The sequence below is a fragment of the Amblyomma mixtum genome, chromosome 6, assembly GCF_055824585.1.
Source record: "Amblyomma mixtum isolate Tamu chromosome 6, ASM5582458v1, whole genome shotgun sequence".
Classification (NCBI taxonomy): Eukaryota; Metazoa; Arthropoda; class Arachnida; order Ixodida; family Ixodidae; genus Amblyomma; species Amblyomma mixtum.
This window is the reverse complement of record NC_143017.1, coordinates 27,623,533-27,635,163: the sequence shown is the minus strand read 5'-3', so window position 1 is coordinate 27,635,163 and position 11,631 is coordinate 27,623,533. Positions and strand designations below refer to the sequence as shown.

At 45.8% G+C, this 11,631-nt stretch overlaps 1 protein-coding gene across 1 annotated transcript in view; it reads left to right on the top strand.

Moving 5' to 3' along the window:
• The first annotated feature begins 11,144 nt into the window (after positions 1–11,144).
• Positions 11,145–11,631, top strand: part of LOC149338466 (cell adhesion molecule Dscam1-like) — a 418,614-nt gene continuing 418,127 nt past the window's right edge. Inside the window, exon 1 of the mRNA XM_089547709.1 lies at positions 11,145–11,429. The gene's annotated coding sequence lies outside the window, so the exon portion shown is untranslated. The remainder of the gene's footprint in view (positions 11,430–11,631) is intronic.

Below are 11,631 nucleotides of genomic sequence, written 5' to 3'. Positions count from 1 at the left end.
ACATCATCCTGCACGTGCGCCAGAGCTTGAACAGCCAGGCATTGCCGCTTGCTGTTCGCTTGTAACGGCTTCCGAAAATGGCTCCATTTTCTCCGTGCATGAAGCTGGCGTTCCCACAGCTGATTTCGATTCAGGCAGACTAATGAAGAGCTACGCTCAAATTTTGCACGATCGACTATCGTAATTGTCTATCAATATTTCTTTGTAACTTCTATTGGCATTCTTTGACATCAATCATTCTTTTTTGTGCCGTTATTACTCTCTACTTTTGCATCTTTCTTTTTTCCCCTTCTCGGTATTTAGTTTCGCTGAGCTGCTGCGAATTTTTTATTCTCTAATTTTTACGTCAACCCGACTCTCTCTCTGCTATGCCACATGTCAAAGAGTTTTAAAGTTTTTAATGTCTTCCTACTCCCCACTATTCATATTCTTATCTCCCTTTCAGCAGTCCTTCTGGATTAGAGAGCAAGTACTATAAGTACACTGCTAGTAATCGCCACACTTTCCCAGACGAAGGGAAGCCCTCTTACAGAATTGTTATCTACACGACTGATGCTCCCCCCAACTTTTGTTGATTTTGTCTTGTGTTGTCTAGAATCCCATCTTCTTTCCTTCTCCCTCACGGCGGGTGGTACCGCGCGAAACAGACGAAAGCACAAAAGAAAGAGACACTGCAGACAAGCGCTTGTCTGTGGTGCATCTTTGTTTTGTGATTTCGTTTGTTTCTCGCGGTGCCACCCACAGTGAACTTTTACCAACTCGCCCAGCTATCCATCCTTCTCTCTACCGTGCATAGTTGAATGAGATCAAGCTGTACTTGTAGAGGCACTCCAGTTTCGCTACATTTAGAAAGAGACGGTATGCATCCTATTTGCGAGAGCATAATCGTCGGCCAGGTTACCGCACACCTCTTTGACCCACTCGAAGAATCTCAGAACAAAGTAGGGTGAGAATCCTTAATAACTCGCGAGTTTGCTGTGAGCGCCCACGCATCTGATCGAAACCAGGATTAGTGCTAAGCTTTGCTAGTACCCACGTTTTCACCCCTTTCCTCTTTGGGTATATTAACCACGTGTCCAGTTGGCCTCATGTGAAGAAAGTAATACTCTTGTTTGGGCGAGTTGGTTCATCTTTGAACTGGACAAAGAGATAACATTCTTAGATAGACAGGTGCGATTTCCTTTTCGTGTTTGCCTTGCCTTGGTTTTCTTTGTAGTTTTCTGTTGGTCTAACCTTCCATTCGCGTTTCTTTAAATCAGCCTTTCTCCACCGTTTTTACCTTGTTACTGGCCTTTAAATTTTTAGTTGTGATGTTTCTAGCTTTACTGACACTGCTTTTGCTACGAAGAGTAAATTTTACGCATTGATCGCTTTATTGATTTGTTTACTTTGACCCCGCTTTTGCTAAGAGATGTTTTCAAGCTATGTTCATCGTTCACCTGAAGCATCATCATTCCTTTTGTCTTTGTCATTTTCTTTTCTTTTATATGATTATGGTATTGAAGGATATAAATTTTACAAGTGTTGCTATCAAGTGGCACACTTGGCGACAGGATGCTGGCATGAACAGTGCGTGTATTTGCCTTTTAATCTTGTGATTGTCAAACGCCGGTACAAATGTATCTGCATTCTACGAAAATACACTAGTTGGAATTTGTGCTCCGTACATGTCGTGTGTGTTCTTTTGTTGTGTCCCGTCTTCTTCGCGAAACCCGTTCATGAGAAGAAAGTAGCCAATCAGAATGTCTCTCATGCAGGAGTTTTCCGACGCCGCTCATCAACAGTTAGGTTCCGCAACTTAAAGAACAGCCATCATGGTCGCGAAGTCGGTAGTAGGAATGGTCATTGCCCCTTACCCGGTTGCTCCTGGGTTGCCGTTATGGTAGTGAAAGTGACCTGCTCATCAGCCTCGCCTTCGAGAGGCCGCTTCACCTGTGGTCAGTGTGGGAAGACCGGAGCTCCAACGAGAGAGCCGCGTCGACAGCCTCAGCCCACGCGTGCCATAAATTTCTTTCCGCGGAGGAGCGAGGCTGCCTGTATAATCGAAAGCATTGCTTGACCGCGGGGGTTACGATTACTCTTCCGATGGGAACTCTTTGGCTAGGCAGAGGTTTCCGAGTCTGCAGGAGTCCCTCCGCGTAACACTCCTTCCTCCCCTGTGCACGTGGTGCTCTAAGGAGCAACCTCCCCACCCCCAACATGTTTCCAGTGTTTTAGTTTCCTCTTTCTTGGGATGGCGTTGCGCACACGAACAAACATACACAGGAAGAGGCAGAAGACAGAAAGAGCGCAATGCACCAACTATGCACCTATGCACCTAAAGCTATGCACCAACTCGCCCAGCAAGAAGTTCTTCTACATTAGTTTCCTCTGTTTCTTGATGCCAGCATTTTTGTCATGCCTAGCCTCGGAAAAAGAAATTAGTGGCCGTCGCTTTCAGAAAACTGAGTTGTTGTTCTCAAGGAAACACCAGCTTATCCTAGAGCGCGGATTTATGTGTCTTGGGGGAAAAACACAGCGCACTCCTAAGACACCTAAGTGCGCTGTGTTTTTTCCCCCAAGATGAACTACCAACTATCCCGCTCTTCCACCCTTGCTTGGTCACTCGACAGCACTAGTCGACAGAACAGCAATATATACATCAAGCATCGCGCTAAACAAAGACTTCCGGGGCCTTTCTTGTGTCTCCCTTTTTGTCCACCGAAATGTGCTGGTAGGTGACGAAGGTGCCACTTGAATACTCGGGGGACCGACTTGATTGCATCCGATGGGATTGATGCACTGCTGCACGAGTGGGATGAACACCGCTCGCCTCCGGCCTCGCAAATAACGCTCTTTGCGAGTCTCTGGCACAATCCCAATTTCTGCTTCTACCTGCTATCGCTCCTACTTCCAAACGCTTTATTGCTCTCTAGCTTCTTTTGCAGCCACCGCTTTTATGCGCTGTGGTTCTGTTCCAACTTCTTACTAGCTTAGCTCTGGTGTCATGACGCCGCTTTCATATCTTCCCGTTAAGCCAACGCGCTTCTTTCATGACGTCTCTCATCCCTCAGTCTCGCTTCGACCTTGTTCTTCTCGCCCTCTTTCGTGAGGTATCGAGAGAACATTGCTCCAGGGCTGTGGATGGCGTTTAAATTAGCATCTGCCCAGACCACGGCGGTCCAAGGAGAGCCGCTAGCCAGCACATCTGCTTAGAGAAACTATACACTGACAGATGAAAACCGATAGAGGTTGTTCCGAATACTTTGCATAGAGGTTTTCCGTGCCAACAGTTTCGAGACTTAGGATCTTTTTACCAGGACTTCCTAATCAAGAGAATTTCTGTCTGCAAATATCTTGGCAAAATGTACACTACACCGAGGAGATACTTTTACCTTGACGTTCCAGCTTGCTGAGATAAACTCGACCACGTATGTCATGGGACACCCAGCCTCCCATATATTCTGAATACTTGAAAGAACACCAGAAGACAAATAGAATATTCGGCAGCGCCGTGCTCAGTGGAGAAGGACAACAAGAACAACAAAATAAACGAAGCGTTCGTCTTTGGCCTCCTCCCGCACCTGACATTATAAAGACCTGGCCAACCAGTGATAAACACCACAGCAACGAATGTACTTCTTCATTCGCCTAACCATGCTCTATACTTGAACAGCTGGGGGAACAGCTATACTTGAACAGCTTGAACACCTTTCTCATATTCCTTCAATTATCCCTCTCCTGTACCAGCCATGGCCACGTTATCTTGCAAACTTCTTAATATCGCCCGGCTACCGAACTTTCTGCCGCCACTACTGCGTTGCCTTCTTTTGGAAACTAGTCCGTTGCTACAAATCACCCTCGATTACCTTGCTTTCGCATACCCTGCCCTAGCCGATTTCATCTTGATCTTGACTAGAATGTCAATACCTCTCGTTTGGCTCTTGACCCACCCTGGTCCCTTCCTTTCTCTCACGGCACGCCACCGCAACGATGCAGGTCAAAAGAATGCCCTTTTTCATGCAGGCCTTACTGATATGGATTACCACGTTAACGCCGCCGGGCTGTCAAGGCAGCTGTTATAACCTGGACATGGATTCCGACGTTCGGCAGCAAGCTGACTTCATGGACAACGAAAGCGACGCCGTGCAGTACCCGCTTGTCTCAACCTTTCCCCATCTGTCGAACCGTTTCCAGATCTGGCAACCAAGAAATACGCTACGCGCCACCGCGTTAATTGGACTACAAATACCGCCATCACACTGCGATCACTCGGGGCACGCCACCGCAACGATGCAGGTCACAAGAATGCCCTTTTTCATGCAGGTTGGTTACTTACCAAATTCAATTTGCATTCGCTCTGATAACGCGTTTTTGGTTGCGGTGTCGTGCCCCATCGACGCTGACTGCAGTTTGCGAACGTTCTTGTGCACTTCATGCTACCAGTGTATCAACGGCTATGTCGTTTGCCTTATGCTTGTGCTAGCCGGGGATGTGGAATTGAACCCAGGACCCCCAGAGAATAACGCCCCTCAACAGTCCCTCGAATTAATTGCCTTGGCTATATCCCACATTGAATGCCCTCAAAATACTATGCTTAGTGAACTAGCGTTTATTCGCGCTGCTCAGTCGAAGGTCGAGGATTCAATATCCAGCCTTTCAGCGCGAGTTGACGCCCTGGAACAAATCACGAGCTCAAATCAGTTAAGTAGCCCGAGTTTATCAGCGGATCCTGATATGGCTAAACTTTCATTCGACATTAAGCTACTTTCAGATAAATGTGATGACGCTGAGAACCACCTCCAACGGTCCAATTTGCTGTTTTTTTGGAATCGCAGATCAACAAGATGAATCTTGGTCCGAGTCTGAATCGCGGATTATTTCATTCTGCGCGGACGAGCTCGATGTCACAATTGATAGCCACGATATTGAGCGTGCTCACAGATTTGGCCGTTTCCAACAAGGAAAAAACCGCCCTATCATTGTAAACTTTATGAGATTTAAAGACAAAGGGCGTATCCTTTTTGCCAGCTCCAAGCTTAAAAATTCTTCCTTTTCTGTCCGTGAGGACTACTCTGCACGCGTTCGCTTGGCAAGGAAGAAACTTTTTTCGTATGGTCAGCAACGAGATGGATCATTTAAAATCCGTTGTGATAAGCTCATCATGAACGACAAACAGTTTGTGTACGATGCTGCTAAAGATTCTGTGGTTGAAATAAATTTATAGCGCTCACCGCAGGCACACAAGTCCTTTATGCACCAATGTTTCCAAAATCGCACGCGTGCAGCCCCTGCCCCAACCGATAAATCAGTTTCCGTTTCACTAACAAATATCCGAAGTTATTTTCCAAAGAAAGAAGCCGTGGAAGCTATATTGCAAGACAACAGCACAGATATTGCCATCTTTACTGAAACGTGGCTCACACCTGATATACTGAATGACAACTTTTCTAAGATAAGCAATCCTTCGCTTGTTTCCGCCGTGACAGACCAGGGCGTAGGGGAGGCGGCGCGATGGTTCTTGTTAAAAGTATTCTGGTCTCTTCTGCTGTCGCAGTCAATAGTAAAAGCGAAATCATTTGCGTGAACGTTTCTCTTGCTCATTGCACCAATATAATAATCGCATGTTACCGAGCACCTGACTCCGATCATTCCTTCATCGACGACTTAAGTACCATACGGCTCGACATAGATAAACAGTTTCCCAGAGCCAACCTCATAGTTAGCGGTGATTTTAACTTCCCAGACATCGATTGGAACAATATAACCGCATCTTCCCGCCATTCCAGAGAATTTTTGGGTCTTATTCTTTCGTTTGACCTCTCTCAAGCAGTCAGAATACCAACTCGGGGCACTAACATCCTAAATCTTGTTCTTGCATCTAATCCTGATTTAATCCAGTCTTTATCATCCATCGCCGCTCTTAGCGATCATAGCATAGTGTTGTTCAACTTTTCAGTTCGCATTACTTCACGACAACGCTCAGTGAAATACATACGCGACTACAAAAAAGCCAATTTTTCTAAAATCAATGAAGAACTAGCCAAATTTCTTCTCCACTTCGAACAGACTGCTTCTTTCAGGTCTATTGATGATAACTGGTCCATATATAGAGATAAAATTACCTCTTTAACTGAATCTTATGTACCCCTCGTTTGCATTCGTGGTGATGCCGGAAAACCGTGGTTTACCAACTCTTTAAGACAGTTTGACAATTTGACAGTTATTTTATTTTCTTTTCTCACTATACAGTGAAAAAAGGAACCAAGGGAAAAGCCGTTCAGGCACGGCTTGAGTTGGCCTTGGCCCCACAACAAGCACTGGCAGCAGGGAGAACAGCGCAAAAACAAAGCAAAATACGCAACAATAAAAATGGAACCATACCAAGTGTTACAAACATGCAAGAAGTCTGTGCAATAAGAAAAAACGATTATTTAGAGAAGCTAAGCGCTCCAACTTAGCGTCTAAATGGGAAAAACATTTTAGCTGCCTGCGAAATTATACCAAGTTGCTTAAGAGCACTAAGCAAAACTTTTACAGCAATGACCTACTCGATATCCTTCGAAACAACCCAAAAAAGTACTGGACTATTTTAACTCCAGGTCGTAGCGGTTCGCATAATATATCTTTATTAGATCAAGATGGTTGTCATGTTCCAAATGAGCTTCGCTAGGACGTAATGAATGCGTACTTCTCGTCTGTTTTCACCTATGAACCAGCCGTAAACATTCCTACATCACAGAGCCTAAATGTAAATGAAATGCCACCTGTTAGTATCTCAGTCGAAGGAATATGTAAACTTATTGAAGATTTAAAGGTACCAAGTGCTCCTGGGCCCGACAACATTTCTGCGAAAATTCTTAAAGGTACCAAAGTAATATCCAGCCACTTCCTACAAATCATTTTCACGCAATCTATTTCTAGTGGCCAAATCCCGTCATAGTGGAAGATTAGCCGAGTCGTGCCTTGCTTTAAGGCAGGAATCTCCTCAGATCCATCAGATTATCGTCCCATCTCGCTAACATGCATTGCGTGTAAACTTCTTGAACATATTATTTACTCCCAGTCTGTGCGAAGCTGTGCTTCAAAGGCTGAAAGCGCCGGCGCCGGCGGCGAAAGAAAAAGAAATGGGCTATATGGCAGTTATCCCTTACCTCCACACAATCTCGCACAACATAAAAAAGATAGCAGGGCGGTACAACGCTGGGGTTGTGCTCTCCACTCCATACAAGCTGGCAAAAATATGCGCAATCGTTAACAGACAAAGGCAGACGGCTTGCTCAGCGAGACATGCGAACCGGTACAAAACACTGCCGAATCGGGGTAGTATATCATGCACCACTAACCTGTGGCAAAGGGTGCATAGGACAGACGGGGCGAGGCTTTACTGTGAGGGCTCAGGAGCACTTCCTAAAAGTAAAAAAATCACATCCGGAGGACATCTTACAGAACACTGCAGTCAGCTAACCACACCTGTCTGCCTCTATTAACAAGCACGAGGTTCCGGGCGATGACAGAGAACAAAATTGAAAGGGAAGTGATTGCGGCGTATCACATTGCCAAGGCAGGCGACTCGAGAGTGTCAGTACATCGTGAGTTTCATTGCAAGAAAAATAAATGTGTTTCCTGGATCAAGTCTAAAGCTTGTTTCCTCCTTGATGAACATGCCTACGTCAATGCACCTGCATCCTTTCTTAAATTGCATCTTCATGGCCACCTCAAAGCTTTTACCTCTTTGACTCTGCCTTTTGCTGTGATGCTTTTTGCGAATTTGGGCGCCTGGTTCGCCTCTTCTTTGCTCTTTTCAGCGTTTAGCCGCGTTGTGTTTTGGCCACAAGAAGAAGAAAAAAAAACTTTTATAACTTTTTAGAATGTGATACGCCTTTTGCTTCGTTGTTTTTAGTGCTTGCTGCACGCTTGCCTGGTTTCTCATCAAGATCATTCCTGCTTGTGTTTTACTGCTTATCCGCGTTACTTGTTGGCCTCTCTAGTTTTGTATAATCTTTATCCGTTTTTTATGTGTTTTTTTATATTTCAACCCTGCTTTTGCATCGATGTTTTCAGCGCATGTTGAGGGAGTGATGGCCATGACTTTTTTTTTGGTGATCGACCTTTGGCCGTGTGGATGAAAGAACTGCAATTTTTTTCCTTTCTCCCCCCTCTCTTCACCCCCCCCCCCCCCCCCCCCACCCCTTGCTTCGTGCGCTATTGGCTCTCTGACTGTCACGTCGTTTATTATGGCTTTTTAATGTGCGAGGTGGCTTCACAATAACAGTTGGTAGTCAGCACCCGTCCTGTGTTTTGTGTTTCTGCTCTGTCCTGTGCAGTCTTTTCGCTCTGCCCTCTAATGTTTCAAAGTGCATTTTAGTTTCCTATATAAACATGTAGTAAAATGGCAGTTTGGGCGAGTTGGTTAAGCATCTTGTAATAAAAACAGCGCAAGGACACAGGACGAGAACGGAGAGTGTGTGTCTATTCTCCGTTCTCGTCCTGTGTCCTTGCGCTGTTTTTATTACAAGATATAAACATGCCCACTTACTCTAGTTACTAAAGAGCGAAATAATCGATTTGAGTTATTGAGGTGCCTGCCTGATTCGGACAATTATAATCTGATCATATCTCCTCCAGGCCACATTGCTTTTATGCAGAGGCTGATTTCACGTACCATTCAGCGCCTAATTCTAAGAAATATGTAAAGCTTAACTTTGACCACCCTAAGTTCATTTTTTCACGGTATTTAAAGCAAAAAATAAAACGTTATCCAACGGTCTTTTGTCCGGCTTTTCTATTCTCTCTATAGAGTTCTGGCCAGCATGGTTTAAAAGCCTTATCCGTGCTATCCTCGCGAGGTTTCAAGTGCCATGGTAAAGATTTTTTGCTTGTTTTCCGAAATCATTCGGCAGTGACAGAAGTCTTCGTGATTTTTTTTTTCTTGATGTCAGAGCATCCTCAGCGGAATTCCATTTTTAAAATCACCAGGAATTGGCTTATCATGAATGTGTAGGCAGTTTACGCACATGTTTACTGCTGGGCCTTACCTGTCAGTATCGAACACCTTTTATCTAAATTAACCTAGGTCGACCGCTGTGATCATGACAGGCAGTTACGTTCTCGTGCTTTTTCTACAGCGAGAATTATTCAAATGGCTCATAAATTCTTCACGGTGGCCGTTATCATCGCTCGTCGTAACGGTAGCATTCAGCTTCCATTTATTCATGTTTCTTTCTAAAAAAAATCAATAAACGTAAAAGGTTTTGCGGTAACAAGGAAGAGAATTTTAACGATGTTCTTCCAGCGCCGGCAAAAACTATTGTGCTAGACCTTTCTGGGTGTGAAGCAACGGTGGGAATGCTTACGCGCATATGTTATCCCGAAATACAATACATCCCTTCGCAACTGTAAAATCTATAGAGCCTAGGAATGAAAGCAACTTCTTAATACTTGAAGGTCGATTAGGAGCCTCTGCAACCATGGCTTTAACATACAGGAACAACGCTTCTTAACCTGTGGCACAAAAACACACTTAAAAAAAAAGGGGTGCATTAATTAACAAACGAGATACTTCTTCGCCGTGATTAACATATGGAGGAAGATGAGCTTTGCACATTTTGTTAGCCTAATAAAACTAAAATATTTAGTATGAAAAGAATAATTTCTGTCGCTGCTCGTCAACGTACCAGATCCTATGACTTGAAACTCAATCTATCAGCACTGTAACAATTCACATACAGTTTATTTGGCATAGGTTCCAGTGTTGTCGTTGTTCTTAAGATTACCTGCACCTTCGTTCCGGCTCTTTACTAAACCTCTTTAACACTAAGAAAGAATTTACACTGCAGTATGCAAACGCTCTTCTTTCAATGCCACTTTTGTTATTAAAACGTGTTCTTAGTTGTAGGTAATGCGAGAGCACAGTGGTCGCGCAAACTGAAGTAAATATCTGTATAATTTCCTCATTTAATTGTTCGTTTGCATTACCTCGAGGTTTTTTTTTTTTTTCTGATCGCCCATCAGCCACATGCTTCGCGTTCTCTTATCGTCTCACTGGCGCGTCAACTTTATGGAGAAATCGGTCGTTCATACGGAGGTCTCAACGACGCTGTCGGTCGTAAACGTAAATAAGGCATTTTACGGGGCGTTTATACAGAACGGGAACGCTACCGCGGCTCCTTAGATTACGGAAAGAACGTCCATCCCTCTTCGCATACATGGAAGCAACAGCCATGATTGTAGAAGTACATTGAGGAAGCCAAAAAGAAACAAGAATAAAGATATTCAGGAAGCTGTTTGAGCAAAGAAGATTCGGAAATGTATCTAGGGTAAAACAAATAGGCTACGACAGAGATTACGAAAACAATGACATGGCTACAATTTTGTGGGTACATTGTGCAACGGCATTTGATGTATTGCGGGTGCTTAGTTTTTGCTCCTGTTGGAAAAGAACCCTGTTTTGTGTGGGAATAGAACGTAAGTATATCCAATGCACTAGGCTATTTTTGGATCGCTGTGCTGCATATCTCCAAATAATTTATTTCAAGTCCAGTACCAGTTAGTACGAGTATCTTCCGCGCAAATCGCTCTGCGATCTTGCAAATACATTAAAACCACGGTCTTTACGGAACTGGTTTAAAACGTTTTCTAGGGCACGTTAGTTTGGAAGTGCCTTGAAGCTTGTCGCGTGAAACGAGACTCAAAGAAGAAAGAATTAGCAGCGCTATGCAGTCTTGGGTTTTTCTCTCTTTCGTTTTGCGCTGTAATTCGTGTCAGGAAGCTTCGTTCATTCCGAACGATGCTTCAGAAGAAAAACGCTCGTTAAAAATACCGATCAGGCCCTTCGGGGAGCAGAATGAGGAGAGAAGAAAAGAGCATGTGACCGCCGGGAATTCACTCCCGAAACCGATGCGACGAAGGGAAGCCGACTCCATCGCAGCGCCACCGGAAGTGGCGGCTGCATTCCCGGGCTGCAGCAGCTTCTTGCTTCCGCGCACGAATGCGCATGCGTCAGGAGTTCGTGACGTCACGTCCTCTTCCGCGCCGGTCTCTTTCTTTTTCTCTTCGGCTTTTGCTTTCTCTCTGGCGCTCGTTTCTTTTCCACCTCGCCTCTTCTGTCCATCTCCCTCGCTCTCTGCCGGCGCCCGCCGAAGCAGCTTTTTCCGCCGAGCAGCGCTGCCCGCGGGAGCAGCACCGACGGTCTCGGGAGGCGCGCGGCTACGAGCGGCCGCCGTTCGCTCGCGTGAGGGAAGAAGGGAGGTACACGGCTGGCCATGGCTACCTTGCGGCGAACGCACCGTGGATTTGTGGCACTGCGGCCTCGCGGTTCCTCAGCGCTGCGGCCTCCGACGGCGGTCGGCGACGATGTCCAGCGGCGCCGCGACGTGCGTTGACGCGGGAAGGCTTCGTCGGCACGCCCTGATTCCTGCCTGCCGCACCGACGACGTCTCGGATAACAGGTGAGGGAGACGGCGCCGCTGTCCGAGAGGCGCGCGCACCGCCGGACCCCGGGCCGCCGCTCGTTAGAGCCCGCACGATGCGGCACCAGAGCATTCCACCGCTCCTGGAACTTGCTTTTCGAGCTCACGCGTTTAGAGGGACTTTCGCGCGGTCACACAATCACGAGGCTCGTGCAAGTAGCCATGGAACACTCTGGAAGGT